The sequence below is a fragment of the Falco cherrug genome, chromosome 3, assembly GCF_023634085.1.
Source record: "Falco cherrug isolate bFalChe1 chromosome 3, bFalChe1.pri, whole genome shotgun sequence".
In the NCBI taxonomy this organism is placed as follows: domain Eukaryota; kingdom Metazoa; phylum Chordata; class Aves; order Falconiformes; family Falconidae; genus Falco; species Falco cherrug.
Genome location: NC_073699.1, coordinates 35183176 through 35199003, shown reverse-complemented (window position 1 = coordinate 35199003; position 15828 = coordinate 35183176). Strand labels below are relative to the sequence as shown.

At 35.3% G+C, this 15828-nt stretch overlaps 1 long non-coding RNA gene across 4 annotated transcripts in view; it reads right to left on the bottom strand.

Annotated features, from left to right (window-relative positions):
- Positions 1-15828, bottom strand: part of LOC114017591 (uncharacterized) — a 94966-nt gene that overhangs the window by 37800 nt on the left and 41338 nt on the right. For all 4 annotated transcript variants that reach the window (XR_003562739.2, XR_003562738.2, XR_008731182.1 and 1 more), the window contains one exon: positions 12541-12609. This is a non-coding gene — a long non-coding RNA (uncharacterized LOC114017591). The remainder of the gene's footprint in view (positions 1-12540; positions 12610-15828) is intronic.

The window sequence follows — 15828 nt, the reverse complement described above, 5'->3', positions numbered from 1 at the left end:
CTGCTTGTCTAAATGACAGAGAATAGATACCCCAAAGAACAATCTACAATTAGAAGGTAGAAAAGAAATTTGATATTCCCATTGAAATTAACTTTAAATAGTCATAATTTAATTTAAATGGTGAAGTAATCACTGTTTGCTGCAAAAAATCATCATACCAAATTCAGAGTCACAAAAATGTTTGTAGAGATTTCCACATGCTTCTCAACTCTGATTAAAATTGAATAGTTTTTTTTTAAAATCCCTGATTTCCAAATCATGTAAAAATTTTGCAGTCAGTTGTGAAGTTCTGTCCTGCTGAGTTGGATATCTTCTTAGTTTACTATGCATTGGAACCTGACATTAAGAGCACAACCACAACACAATACAAGGAGTACAAACAAAGATCAAGTACTAAAAGCTAATTGGCTTTGATGACATTGTTTATTGCAGCTGAAGCCCATGCTGTTTGTGCTATACTGTGGTATTTGGTATCTAAGCTAGCTCATTTACATCTACATGAACTATAGCACAGTTTTAGAATGGAGAAGCAGAGATAACATTAATTTAGTGAATATTGTAGTTGGCCAAAGGTCAGTTTTAGGAGCCTGAATATTCTCCTAAGACTTGAGACAATACATGTCTTGAGACAACAAGAGTATATAATAACATCCTAAAAATAGTCTTGTCAGAAGGTTACCATTTATAAAATCCAGAACTTCATGAGTCCGAAGAGTTGTGGTGAATGGAGTTAAATCCAGCTGGTGGCTGGTCACAAGTGCTGTTCCCCAGGGCTCAGTATTGGGGCCAGTTCTATTGAATATCAACAGTCTGGTCAAGGGGCTGAAGCGCACCCTCAGTAAGTTTCCAGATGATACCAAGTTGTGGTGGAGTGTTGCTCTGCTGGAAGGCCAGAAGGCTCTGCAGAGGGATCTGGATGGGCTGGATCAATGGGCCGAGGCCAATTGTATAAGGTTCAACAAGGAGAAGTGCTGGATCCTGCACTTGGGTCACAACAACCCCATGCAACGCTACAGGTTTGGGGAAGAGTGGCTGGGAAGCCACACTTCCCCAGGAAAAGAACCTGGGGGGGTGTTGGTTAGCAGCCGGCTGAATATGAACCAGCAGTGTGCCCAGGTGGCCAAGGTGGCCAATAGCATCATGGCTTACGGCAGATATAGTGTGTGTTCAGTTTTGGGCCCCTCTCTGCAAGAAAGACATTGAGGTGCTGGAAAGTGTCCAAAGAAGGACAATGAAGCTGGTGAAAGGTCTAGAAAACAAGTCTTAGGAGGAGGCAGCTGAGGGAACTGGAGTTGTTTAGCCTGGAGAAAAGAAGGCTCAGAGGAGACCTTATCACCCTTTACAATTAGTTGAAAAGAGGTTGTAGTGAAGTGGATGATGGTCTCTTCTCCCAAGTAACAAGTGACAGGACAAGAGTAAATGTCCTCAAGTTGCACCAGAGGAGGTTTAGATTGGATATTAGGAAAAATTTCTTCACTGAAAGAGTTGTCAAGCCTTAGAACAGGGTACTTGGTAAAGTAGTGTAGTAACTATCCCTGGAGGTGTCTAGAAGGCACATAGATGCAGCACTTAGGGACATGGTTTAGTGGTGGATTTGGCAGTGTTAGGTTAATGGTTGGACTCAATGATCTTAAAGGTCATTTCCAATGTAAATGATTCTATGATTTTATGATTCTATGATTCTGTAATCATACCTTAAATACCATCTTAGCTCAGACACAGGCAAAACATTTACTTAAGTTCTGCTGCACTTCAAGAGAAATATGAAGCAATTGGAGAGAATCCAAAGAGCAAAAAGGATGATCAGAAGTCTAAAAAACATTGATTGTAATAATATAGAAATAATTAGATAACAATAATGGTAATATTTATTCTACATGTTTACATCAGGTAAGATAAACAAGCAAAAAATTCATATTGCAGCACGGAAAATTCATATTGGTTATTAAGACACGGTTTCTATGGGCAGTTCCACTATGGACGGTGGAACATGGCAGCAAACAGCTTATGAAGTTTTTAGGAACAAAGCAGACAAATATCTGTCAGAAGTCACAAGTAGTTGATCCTACCACAGACAGAGAGAGGTCCATATGATCTTTCAAGGTTCCTTCCAGCTCTGCTGTACTATTACAGAAAGGAATTATGTGAGGATGCAGGTATGTGCTCTTGTATTTTCTGGAGTAAAATGGAAGTACACTACCAAGTAGGGCTTGACTAAACCAAAAATACTCATTCGATTTCAAATGTTTTTTTTTTATAGATCTCTAATGTTTTAGTCAAAAGTGATTCTTTGCATTTTCAGAGGAAGGAATGGCATGTACAAAGGATATTATAATGGCACAGATCTATCTGATACTGTGTCTTACAATTTTTGAGCACCTTGTGAACATTCTATAGATTTAAAGAAAAGGTGAAATATTATAAATTAGTCCATTTTGCACCATGCATCTATTTCAGATATTTTTCTGACACTGCTGAAGCTGGAGTGTTTTCTGTTAATTTAGCATATTTTACATGTGGTACAACTGGATGAAGTATACACAATGAAACTGAAGTGTCAGGTCTCTGCTCTAGTAACTAAATATAATTTTGGCCTGAGAGACTGATCAACATAAAAGTCAAACATACAGAAAGACAGATGAGGGAAGACCAGGCAAGGAAAGGAAGTGCTTGGCCAAAGTTTCAGTTACATTCACTAAAGCATTTGATTAAATCTTAAAGATGAGATACCAACTAAACTTGTTCTCTTTCCCTATATAGATTAAGCCCTACTTAAATATTTAGGCCATTCTTTAAAAGCTGTAATTCTAAAATATAGGAGTGCTTTATTTTGTGTTACTTAAAAAAAAAAAATAATCTGTGGAAACCCAGCATTAATTAGACAAACTGGAAACTAAAAGCACTCCTACATGCCAAAAAAGCTTAAAAGAGAACTCATTTTTCAGATGTATCTGCATCAATCAGAGCACAGCACAGAACCAGCCTCATTTTAGGGTCTGAACACATTTAATTTCATACAAAGTCCATTTTGACCCAATTTTATCTACTGAAAAAGCTTATACATAAGTCCACTCACAACCTATGAATGTGCCATCAATAAGCCATACTCTGCTCAAAACAAATGTTGACTTGAAAATCAGGATGCTAAAAGGCAGACAAGGAGATACGTTGATTTGCTGATGACAGCCAAGGTTAGATATATCTAAGCTTAGATGATTTTTTATTCTACGCAACTAAGCTGTTTATCCTCTTTGAAAAGTTAACTCTCCCATAAAAAGCTAACATCTTAAAAAAAAAACCCAACCAGAACGGTTTTTGTAATAACAATTACAGATTTTGCATAAGAAACCTGCCAGTATTTTTGCTAACTGAAGGCAATATTTTTCTACCTCTTAACAGAAAGGGGGGAAATTGGGACATCATCCCCAAGAGCTGGAAGAATAAGAACAGAATGAGAGCTCTAGAAATTAACCATTCTTTCCTCTGAGCTACTCCTGCAGGACTTGTATAGATTCCTTCTACAGAAGTACTTTATGTATGTTGCGTGTGTGTGTGTGTGTGTGTGTGTGTTTGTATACAGATGTGAGTTCATGGAAAGCATACTTGACCTCTGTACAATGAGTGTGGCACTATTATAACAGGAATTCTCTTTTCAGGAGATGATTCAGCTAATTCTCAAACACACAGCTTTCATATGACAATTAACATTTCTTCTTATCTCATTTTTTTTATGTTTATCCTTGGGTGGCACTTCTGGCAATACTACTGGCAGTAACTTAAGTGATATAAAATGTTGCCAATTGAATATAGTTTTTCTGTTTTATTCAGCAGCTTGTATTTGGATTTGATTGGTGAGACAGATGTAGCCATAAATTCATATACAAAATTTTCCAGAAAAGGCCACTAATTTGAGGTCACTCCATCCCAGACGCTGGGAAGCACATTTTCCAGAGACAAGTGGAAATCAGGACATCAGTCTCACCAATGTCGTTTGGAAGTCAGTTGCATTGCAGCCTCCTTTAGCCTAGGAATCATCCTCCATGGGTCAGATTTTCAAAGACATTTAGTATTTATAGTTCTCAATACCTACAGATAAACTAGGTTTGTGAAATGGAAAAATGAGTAACCATTTTGGAAAATTTGGTTTATATATACGTTAGGGTTGTGAAGTATCTAATGGATTATCCAGCTTATCCTCCCCAAAGTTTTGATTCTCTTCTTTTTGTTAGGGCATCTGAAATCATTCTGAAATAGTCATATAGTCTATGGTTTGTTCTTCTAAAGAACAGGTTAGAAAGGAATGTGTTTCTCCTCCCAATATTCCTACAAGCCCTTTTCAGTTTGCAATTTTAACTCCTCACCTTTACATTCAGTAGCTCATTTTTTAATTGTTTAATAAATAAAAATATATATTCAACTCATAACATTCAAATTAGTTATTTTAATATGTAAATAATCAGGTTAAAATAATTGACTGCTAACATAAAGTGAACAATCTCACTGACTTCAGAGAGATTACTTAAATGTTTATTTGTATCTTTAATGTAAGTATTTTTTTTTAACTGCAAAGCAAATTTATGAAATTATGAAGTAACACGTTCAAAACATACAGTTATGCTAAAACTTGCTTTATGAAAAGGTGTGGGTTTATTCTAATTAATACCATGCTTGTCTGTACAATTTTAATTGTACATTCCTTGGCAGTTGTCATTCATAAAAACTTGTAAAAGAAAAACAGATTTTAAAGAGTATGCCAGCAGGTGAATCTGACCTAAAATCTCAGCCCTGCAGCAAAATCTACACAGAATTTTAGTCTAAGCATAAAGAAATATTTTTATAGTTAAGGATATTCTGTCAATTTGCCTTCTGAGTTACAGCTAACATTAGGAATTTCAAACTGAATCTGAATTAAGAAGTCAAGGAACTGTCAGGGAGGCCAGTCTGCATTGCTCTGCCCTTAGAGACTCCCTTACAAATGAATAGGACTGATGTCTTCAGCACCTATGAGCAGACACTACACAAGCCAGACAACGTGGGATGAACTCCCTTCTTACTTAAGCATGCTTAAATATAAACACAATTATAAACTTCCTCAGATGTGATGTAACCATTGCAGGAACAGAAAGACAGCTCTGCAGAATCCTTGCAGGCATTAATGTTAACTAATTATTAACTAATGCAGGCATCATGAATTAGAAGAAAATCAGTGAACAGAAGCCTGCCAAAGAACATGAACTGAGCAGAAAAGTACTGAAGCAACATCTACTTAAGATTTATTTGTTTTGCAGAAGAAGGGAAGTAAGAGGAAGGAAAACATGAAAATTTTTCAAAAATAAATCAAAAAATTACAGTAATTTTAAAGTTATTCAAGGTTAATTTCTGGCATGGTGTCTTTTTTTATAGTCAGGAATATTTTAAAGTAATTGAGAGGTATCATCTTGTGAATATCACTTGGAAATTCTCTGGGTCACATTCAAATTAAATTCCTTAAATCAAAAATCTAGTGGCAAAATTAATGTACCTAACTAATATATCACTTAACAAGCTAGGCTGAAAAAAATAATACTTTCTATGAATTTAATTTTAAATTCAAGATAATAACCAGCTGCTGTTCAGCAGCACTTTTTGGTGATATTTTGTATTTATGCACTCTATGTGACTCCTTGGAAATTGGCAGACCTATCTGAAATTGCAGTAGCAGGAGATGTAGACAAGTATAAGCTAAAGCAATTTTTACTGTGAGAGGGCCAACCTAACTTTTTTCCAGTAAATTATCTCCTCTGTAATTGGAGTTCTTTCTGTATCTAATCATTTGTTCACACATGGACCAATCGGAGTGAAAAGACTCTATGTACAGTACCAGCTTACACCTTCACTGTATTTTACTTTTGTTCATATTATCAAAGGTAAAGAACTGTATCATTTGCTCAAGATAATATATAGAGTACATGGAGATTAGTGAATTAACCAGGCATTTCATGGTATTATTTTTAAACAAGTTTTTTACCTTCTATGACTTTTAGCATAAAAAAGTCTTCTATGACTGTTAGCATAAAATCATCACATTTTATTTTATAAAGTTTAAAGCCTGAATTTGGGGAATCTGCTTTTATATATGCAGGCAAGAATGTGCTGGTTATCTGTATTGTGGACCAGATCCTTTACTCTCAAACTATTTTAAGATTTTCACACATATTTATTACAAATTACTGTTGTGACATCAGCTACGCTACTCACTTAAGAAAATGGTTTTTAGAAGGAGACAACTATCTATTAAGTTTCACAGTTTCTTTCTCTACTTGAAGTCAGACAAACATTGGATCTGTGTGCTGACATTCATCCTGGCCATAAGTCTGATAACTCATTATACCTTGTTTTCTGATGCACTGAGTCTGGGATTAAGAGGGTCAGAGACGCAAAACTTCTGGACATTTCATTCAATATTTCTGACACTGGAGCCACAGAAATCCAAGTTTGTAATTTTAATGCTAAAACAAATCTTAACTGTCCAAGTAACGGGGTAAAATTTTTTGTACTGTCTCTCCCACCTGTCCCATGCATCCCTCTACATACGCATAATCAGGTCATGCCGTTAAAAAAGGTTTAGCATCTATTTTTTCAGTAAATCAGGCAGTGGCAGACCATTTACTGCACTTGCATTACTACTACTATTAAATATTTTTGCATTTTTTGACCAAAGTATGTGGCTTTTTACTGCAAAAGATAAAAATTAAACCACTAGCCTGAAATAACCTCTCCTGTGATTTATGTGCTCATTTGGGTTTGTAGGAAAATGTGATATTAAGAACTTTTATCCTAAACAGTACTTGCATGTCTTCTAGTGTTTAAGCCCTTACAATGGTGTGCTCTGGCAGCTCAGTCACCCATGGTGCTGCAGGGTGCTGACATAAGGTTTTGTTTAACCAGGAATGAATAAAGTAGCTCAAAGAACTCTACATCCAAATTTCAAAAATACACAGGAATTGTTTAAAACCAACACTGCCATTTTACTGAAGACTTCCAGTCTGTCAGAAAGAGAGCAATCTATCAACAAAAAAGCTTACACAGACAGTAAGGAACTTATTATAATGTAATAGAATATAATTTCTATGTGGTTTTTTTCTAAATTTAGGATTTATTTTATCAGAATTTCCAGCAGCAGTCCTAAGCTGTATTTGACAGGGTTTTTTTTCCTAATCTTTTTATATAAATAAACAAACACCATTTTAATTCTGCTACATGTTGAGAAAATGAAGTAAACGAGTGCATTAACAAACTAAATTCCTTCCTTGGTGGAAATCAATATCAGATACATTGCTATATATACTGATATATCTGATATATAGATTTAATTTTATAAATTAATTCTGGCCATTACTGCAACCAATTGCTCTTTCAAAAACCATCAGACAATGAACAAATGCAAGACTGAAAAATAAGTAATTTCATAAATCAACAGATTAACACACGTTCAGGTGTTACTTTCTAGGCCTGAAGACAAAGAACAGGAGCAAATGAAGCTGTGAACTGAAATATATGGATTAAAATGTAAAATAAATACCACTGAGCACTGAATAAAAATTAAAAATCTATCAATGACATTTTATTGTAAAATAATATTGTCGTCTTTCTTCTGAAAACAGTCCTGTAGAGAAGATTAATATTTTGATAAAGAATAACCATTCATGCAGATATCAAGGGAAGGATCTCTTTGCCATAAAGCCATATCTTGAAAAATGCTAAACTTACCACTAATATGTATTGAACTAAAAATCCTGTGGAGATAGACTGTGATTGAAAGGCATCTTAATTTATTTTTTAAATTAAATATCACTATCTTTTAAAGTAATCTACCTTGAAAAGAGATTTTGACAAAGAAATAATTGCAAAATGTTGTATCTATTTCAACTGACATTTTGAGGAATTGTAAATAGGCAAGTATTTATGTAACAAATGAAGCAGATTTTTTTTTCTTTCTTATTACATGCATTAAGAAAAAAAAAAAGGTGTAAGTACTAAACTGTTATCTGGACTGTTTTCTATGTTACTTTTCCATCACTTATATAACATTCATGAAGATGATAAATAGCAGTAAAATTAATAATTCTACATTTTAATAATTCTTAAGAGGTATTAAGAGCTAGCAAAATGCTTATCAGAAATCGAAAACAAATATTCAGACCGAATAAAAATATATTCGGAAGTTAAAATGCCCCATTTAGAATACATTGACTTAGCTCAGACTGTCCTTGCATATTTAAAGTTCCTGGTAGAGCAGTTTAGTGAAGGGCTAGCATTTTACGATGGATACTATTGCTCCATCTAGTGAAAAATTTGTAACACATCAGACCAAGTCTGAAGTTGAACAACATATTTTTTGAATCTGTGTGATTCACGTAACAATGAAAAAATCTACTAATCCTTGAGTTAAATTCTATTCATTCCCTTGCTGAAATAGAGTTCTTATTTTGCAGTACATCACAGAGTTAAGACTTTATTCACAACCTTTTCAGATAGAAGTCATAAATGGAAAATTGAACTGTAATGAAGATTACAGTAAATAGGATGTAGGACATATTCTCCATCCCAAATGATTGAAGTCATCCCAGTTTCCATCCCATCCCTGTTTGCTTCCTCTTGCAATAAAAACCTCTCTAATCCCTACTGTTCACCTCATTTTCTATCCTATTCTTTCAGTTGTTCTTAAAATTTTTTAATAATCTTTCCATACTTTGGTACCCTAATGTCTGTTTTCAGACCCTATTCAGGTTATCCTCACAATTTGCAACAACAGCCATCCCTTTTAATGGTGTCTTCCCCATATTAATTTACTTAAATTGTGCTTTTTATTGTAAACAATACATGTCTATATCATCTTCGCCTATTAGGCAGTGGGGAAATCAACAGCTAAAATACCAGAAAAGCATGCCCTCCAGAAAAATGTTTTTCCTCTTCCCCAGGTGCTCTATTTCCAGTCAGGTCAAGAAGGGCTGGTTGGTTTTCAAATTAATTTTTGTGTTGTTTGTTCCACATTGAATAACATACTAAAGATGAAAAAAACCCCTCACACAACCATTCATTTTGGACCCTACCTAGTCACTCCTATTAGTGGAAAGCTTTTTGGATTTCACATCTTAAGTCACAGCCCTTGTTAACCTATGTGAAGAGACTGATCATGCATTTGTGCACATTATTATCTCTACACGATGCATTGTCCGTTTGTACATATTTGTACATATTGTTTCTAAAACGTAAAATAACAGAAAATGCTGGGAGAGCTGGTGCAACTACCTAGATTTCCTGAGGGAAGAAATAATGGAAGGTGTCTCTTCAATGTCTGGAGTATGTAACTGCTCTTTCCCTTTTAATAATTATTTAACAAGGACCCAGTGTAGTTAGGAACATGATACTATCCAGTAGATTGGAAACCAAGTTTAAAGTGACAACATAACATGAAGACAGCTGAAAGTAAGAATTTAATGCTTCTAATTTTATTCTCTTTCATTCTGGATCTGAATATTTAATAGGCTTCACACTTGCAGCTTTTCTCTCAACTCATAATCAGATCCAATCCATATTACACTTCAAGTTTTTATCCTGTTTTCTGGAATCCATTTTCAAGAATAAGAATTTATATAGTTGGTGGTGGCAGCTAGCAAGAGGAAAAAAACAAATCATAGTAACGGTAAGAACGTTTTGCACTTAGTAAATTCATTATATCAATGTTTAAAACTGAAGGAGCTCAGAAACACCATAGGCCATTATGTCATTGAAAGTAATTATCCAAATGTTCAGTGTTTAAACTTGAATTTTGACAATACTTTTTACTACTTTGTCTGAAATGAGATTTGTCAGATATAATGTATTAGATTCAAAAGTTAATATTTTGCAACTCTACTCTTCAACAAAATAGCATTTCAAAGTACTGTAATATCTATTGTCACAATTCCATTTTGTCTTCCTATGAGGTCTGCAGTTATCTGCCATAAAAAGACAGCAGATGTCTGGTATGATACACATGGTAACAACAGTACATTCACCGCCACGTTCATTGCTTCACAGTGCTGAAGTGCTACGTTTATAAAGCAAGAGATAAAGGATCCTTCTGTAAGTTATAATCAACTTAGTGTCATGTCAACAGAATGCTACATTTTGCAGTGATGTATATCTTCTGGCTGTTTTTTGGAGTAAAGTTGATGGTCAAAAGAGCTATCAATGGCCAATTGGTCCACCAGCAAAAAAAAGCTGTCAGAATTTGCATCTGTGTTAGAAATCTATATGATGATGAGGACACCATGGAAGTTATGGTCCTCAGAGTGGAGGATTTGGTACAGCAGAGAACTGTAGATGTGGGGAATTAGTGGACCACTTGCACTTCATATTGAATTGTCTGTACTTTTTATCTCAAAGTTTTATCAACCTTATTTTGTTCTCAGGACATATCAAGGATAAAACCTTCATGATACCTGAAGGAGTCTAAAGATACTATCTGTTGATTGTGAATTTTGTGACAGTTAGTGAATAACTGATCCATGAGGAAGACAAATGATGCTCACATGAATAAAAACTTCCTAAGAAGACTAAAATTAAGATAATAGAAACAAGAACTGACACCGTGTAGAGAAAGGCTTAAGGGCCTTAAAGATAAACACAAGACCTGAATTACTGCCATCCTCATTAGAATTTGCTGGAACTTGAGTCCTGAGCAGACGGCTGCCAAGTTCATGTGAATGTCAGCTCCCAAAAGTACAAATTATTCACACTAAAGTAGCCCAATTTTGTGAGCGTGTAAATTTTGTAAAATTTCAGCTTCACTTCTGAAAGCATTCCCAAGCTTTGTTAATTGTCGCAAATCTGCCTTTCTTCAGGTTTATATCTGCTGATAATGATTTTCTCCTGGCTTCTCTCCACAGACTTACCACTTTAAGTCTCTTGATAAAATCCTTCTTATTATGCTAGCATGTAATTCCTTGAACATAGACCAAAAAACCAAAAGGCTCGATGACCTACAAAGCTGCTAAATTATCTTTTGAAGACAAGGAAGGGGTAAAAGGAAGTTCTTTGATATTTTATAACATGAGTGATGTTTGTGAACCCAATATCAAAATAACACTTCTAACAAAAAACAGGAGTAAAAGACATATTTTATGTAAATTCAGTCCAAAGTTAATCAAGTGATAGGAAAGGTAGGGATGCATAATTGCTGTGGAGACTCTCAGCAAAGACAAGTGTAACTTGGCTGGTGTGCAGGTTTGTGCTGGGTGTGTCAGCTAGGTACAACTTTGCTGGCACAAGAGGGCTTAGCTATCAATAAGATCTCCACAGGAATGCATCTTCATCATGCTTTACAAACAGCTAGAAAGCATGGTAGCCAGATTGTGCCTATACAGGTATAGTCTACCATAATTCTTTTTCATATATTTTATGAATATATATATATATAATTTTGTTTCATGTATTTTATTTTTTAAGCAGACGCAGATACAACTGCATTTGGGCTGTTTCTTCATGGCTGGGAGCACTTCAGCAAAGCTCATTAACTGGGAAAAATGTAATTGTCTTAGCTGTAGTTGAGCTACACTTATGCTACTCATGCTAGCATACTTCTAGCTGCTTAGAGTGCTAGGATCCATGTGGTATCTAATTGTGTTTGATACTCATATTAATAGAGTTGCAGGTACTCAACACTTCAGAAAGGCTGAATCTCAGTTTACATATTGCAATCAGAATTGTCCTACTATTGTTTCAGAAAATGAGGGATTTCAACAGATCATTTTTTGGAAGGATTTTGACAAATGGGCCCCACTCATCAGAAATTTACAGCAGAACATTCCAGAATTTACAGAATTTAAGGAGTTACGATGTAATTGCTTTTCAGTGCCAGTACAAAGATATGTTAAAAAAACCCAAACCACCACTGCAAACATTCCCAAAGTCTCTAAATCAGTTTAATACTATTAAGTTACATTAAAAAAATTAAATAGTTTTAATCTGAATGGTGCATAGCTCATAATTTTTAGCTAGCTGATCTAAAAAAAAATCCAGTGTTGTTTGGGGTTTCTTTTGGTTTTTTTGGTTTTTTTTGTGGAGGAAACAGCTGAAAGTACAGGTTATGTTTTTAAAAACACTCCTCATTTATAAGTAAGGGAGGTGCATTTTCCACTAACAGGATAGGTAGTATAGAGCCAGTGATAGGTCAAAAATCTCCTACAAAAAGTGTCAATATACACACAAATGAAGAAATCTGTTTCATCCACATGTTGGAGCAGCACTGTGTACTGATAACAGTGAATTTGGCACACATAACACTAATAATCTTTGTAAGAAATTGCACAGTCAAGATTTGAGTGAATTTTGTTTCTGGATAAGCAAAACCACAATTTAAGCAAAGATCTGCCCGGTTAAAGATTTTATAAATAGACTTCTAAATAAGATGCCAAGATGAAAAAAAATAGCATCTGTAAGTACTTCTAATGAAAAAAAGAGTAACTTTGAATTAATGTGATTTAGTCAACATTCCACTGATGTAACACCACTTACTCACTCTTCTTCTGATTCTTTGTCATTTGTTCTTCTTTGTACTAACCTCGTGGCTAGGAGCTGTCAACACTGTTAAAAAAAGAAAAAAAAAAGAGGAAGCTCAGAGAAAAATCTGTGGATATAGCAAAAACAGGTAAAACAGAAATATTTTGTTTGTCACTTCTGAGTAAATAATGTTTATGTGGGTTTTCTATTGTTAACCTTAGATTAGCTGAAAAGAAATAAAAAGCACCAGAACTTTTTTCATGTTTCTTTCCAAGTTTCTTCCTTTCACTGGAGGTAAAAAAACTGAAGCAAGGTGGTTTACAGCAGGGTTATGATGACCTCTTGTGGTTTATATATGCATTTTGTTTCACAGTTTCTCGAAAATTTAGTATCAAAGGTTAAATTCTGCTCTTAGATCTGAACAGCTTTGCGTTGCTAATTCTGCTTAACGTGAATTAACTTCTCCTCCCAAACACACTGTCAGTATTTGTTTAGCTCACTGCTAAAAAAAAATTTTAAAAATATCTCAACCTTTACACTCCACAAACTTAACAGGTGAGAGTATCATATTTTCTCACATGGTCATTTGTTGAAGCCAATTCACAGCTCTATATAAAATTATTAACATAAAGAACTATAATTTTTTAATAAAAACTTACCCACTACAAATGGTGCAGAAATAATATGGTGCTAGCCACTCATAAGAAATAAGAACAATAGGTATTGAACATTATATTGATAGGTAACAACAATAGATACTGAACATATATATTTTTTTATAAAAATGTAGTGCATGAGCTAATTATACGTATTGTCTAAATTGCTGCTCAAGTTGTCTCCTTTCATCAATTTTGTTGTAACAAAAATCAGAGAACTGAGCATTTTCTGATGTTGTTGAATGCAGTCTGTTAACCTGAATCATATCACCTGACACCTTATCCCTTAACAGATAACATTACTCAAGTCTTTAGCCTGATTTTGCAGTTTCCTGAAATGATTCAAAATTACACAGATCTCATGAAACAACTTTGCTGAGTTATTAAACTTGAAGTGACGGTTCTGACAGTATTTATGGATTTCACAGTAGCACTTTCTCACTGAAGGATCACCAGTGGTGGTATTTGCACCTGCCAGGCAGTATTCACATGACCTTGCACCTTACTAAATTTAGGATCTGTTGCAAAGCCATTTCTGCCCTGGCTCTGCTGTCTGAAGTTTTGGAAGCTCATCAGCAGTGTAACCTTGGACTGACACCAGCTGGATATGTGCCACATTCTGATATGCTGTGATTGCAGCTGGGGGAGGCCTGAATTCAGCTGCTGCGAGACATTACTTGTTTATGTAACACACACTTTAAAGATGTGTGGGTTAAAAACAAACATTGCTTTTAGTGTATACAGTAATGAGTCCCTTGTATTACTACCTTTCCTTGTTTCGTTTCCTTGAAAAAATTAGTATCACAGGCTGTTGGGTGAAGCAAACTAGAACAATGATGACAAAAAAAAAAAAAAAAAAAAAAAAAAAAAAAGCAGGTTTAAGATAAAATGTGGTTATCTTTGTGTATCAATAAGGAAGCACTGACAGTGGTCACATATCCTGAAAAGTCTCCCTGGCTTTTGAAACTTCATCAACAAACTTATTCTGACAGCTTCTTGCACAAGGACATTCTGAGCACCACTGACATGCAAACCTGGGAGACAGAAACAAATTGTTTGTGTGGGAGGGAGCTGTTTTATTTCTGTTGTCTAATAGGCCTGATCTCTTTCATTCCTCTTTAGCTGGGTTAACTCTGCAATACTAAGAACTGATTGATTTAAAACTGTAAGCCTAATTTATAAGAAGCAAACTTCAATACTCTAGGCACCATTTGAGCTCTCAGCTAACTACATTTTATACACCGGAGCATGTGACTTTTTAAAATGTCTAAATGCTGTCATTATTTCCCCTGCAGTTGGTTACGGGTATGGTAATAACCAGCCCAAGACAATTTTAATTTGACCCTCAAGGTGCACTAATATTACTCCCCTGTCTCAGCCTGGCCTGACAGGTGGCTTGTGGCCACTTCTTGCCGATTGGAACTTCTTGGCCAGCTAGCTAAGAGGTTAGCTAGCTAGTGACCTTCCCAGAGGACGTAGCAGGCAGCTACGCAGGCAGCAAACAACCAGGCACCTCGTGCCTCATTGTATGACCTGCAAAGTCTTGCTGTGCCAGAAGCAAGGCGGTGTAGATAGGAATCACCTGGCAAGTACCGAGCTGTCATCAATCTCTCAGCTCCGAGGACAGGGGAGAAAGTCTCACAGTCAGAGCCTTGTCCCCGTGTCTTCCGAGTCACAACTCTCGCTGCAGTCACATTTCAGTGCAAGGGATCAATAGAAAAGCCACACCATATGTGGTGACATGATAGTCCAAACATGTTCAAAACACTGAAAACTAAGTCTAATTGTTGAGATGTGGATGGCAGACAGCTGTTGCAGTTTCTTTTGCTGGTGCTAACCCTCCAACCACGCAGTAGTCTTCAGACACCTCATTGCAACATTACCAGGTTCCAGTTAACTACATATCTAAATATCACCTAGTATGCAGTAAGACTTTTCCTTCCAGCAAAGTTTGCAGACATGTATTGCATACCCTAGTGAATTTAGGGAGAAAAGGACTTTTTGCATTGATTACAGAAGCATAGCTACTTTGAACTGTCAGCTTTAAGGGACCTAAATCTGAAGGGCGGCAGCCTTAACAGTTCAGTATAAAAGTCACTGACAGATCTACAGTTTTGAGTTTAAATTGAATCAGAATCAGGAGGTCTAAAAAAACTCTAAATTTATTGAAATCAAGATTCCTATTTTTATTTTGTAAGGGGAAAACTCTGAGTTATTTCCACATCTTAGTGATTATAATCAGAGTGTTTTGGTTGGAACTTGGACAAACTATAGTTCTGAGGACATTTCTGGTACTCACTTTAAAGGCTAATGAAAGTCAAACCCTTCAAAGACATTTCACCTATGGGCATGATCTAATGTTAACTGTAATTATTAGAAAGATCTTGTAATTTGTATACATACTGATAGAGATCATCAGCAGAAAATTTTCAATAATCAAGAATGTTAAAAACAAAAAGGTATATAGAGACACTAAAAAACTACCTAAGTTCCTTGAATGGGCTACGTTCTACTAGAGCCTGTTATTTTAGTGCAGAAATATTTTTTTAGCAGGTATTCACAGTTAACTTCCTGTTTACAATATATTTAAGAAATGTGAAAATCTTATCAAGATTTTTAATGTGCTTTCTCATTCTCCAATCAGTAC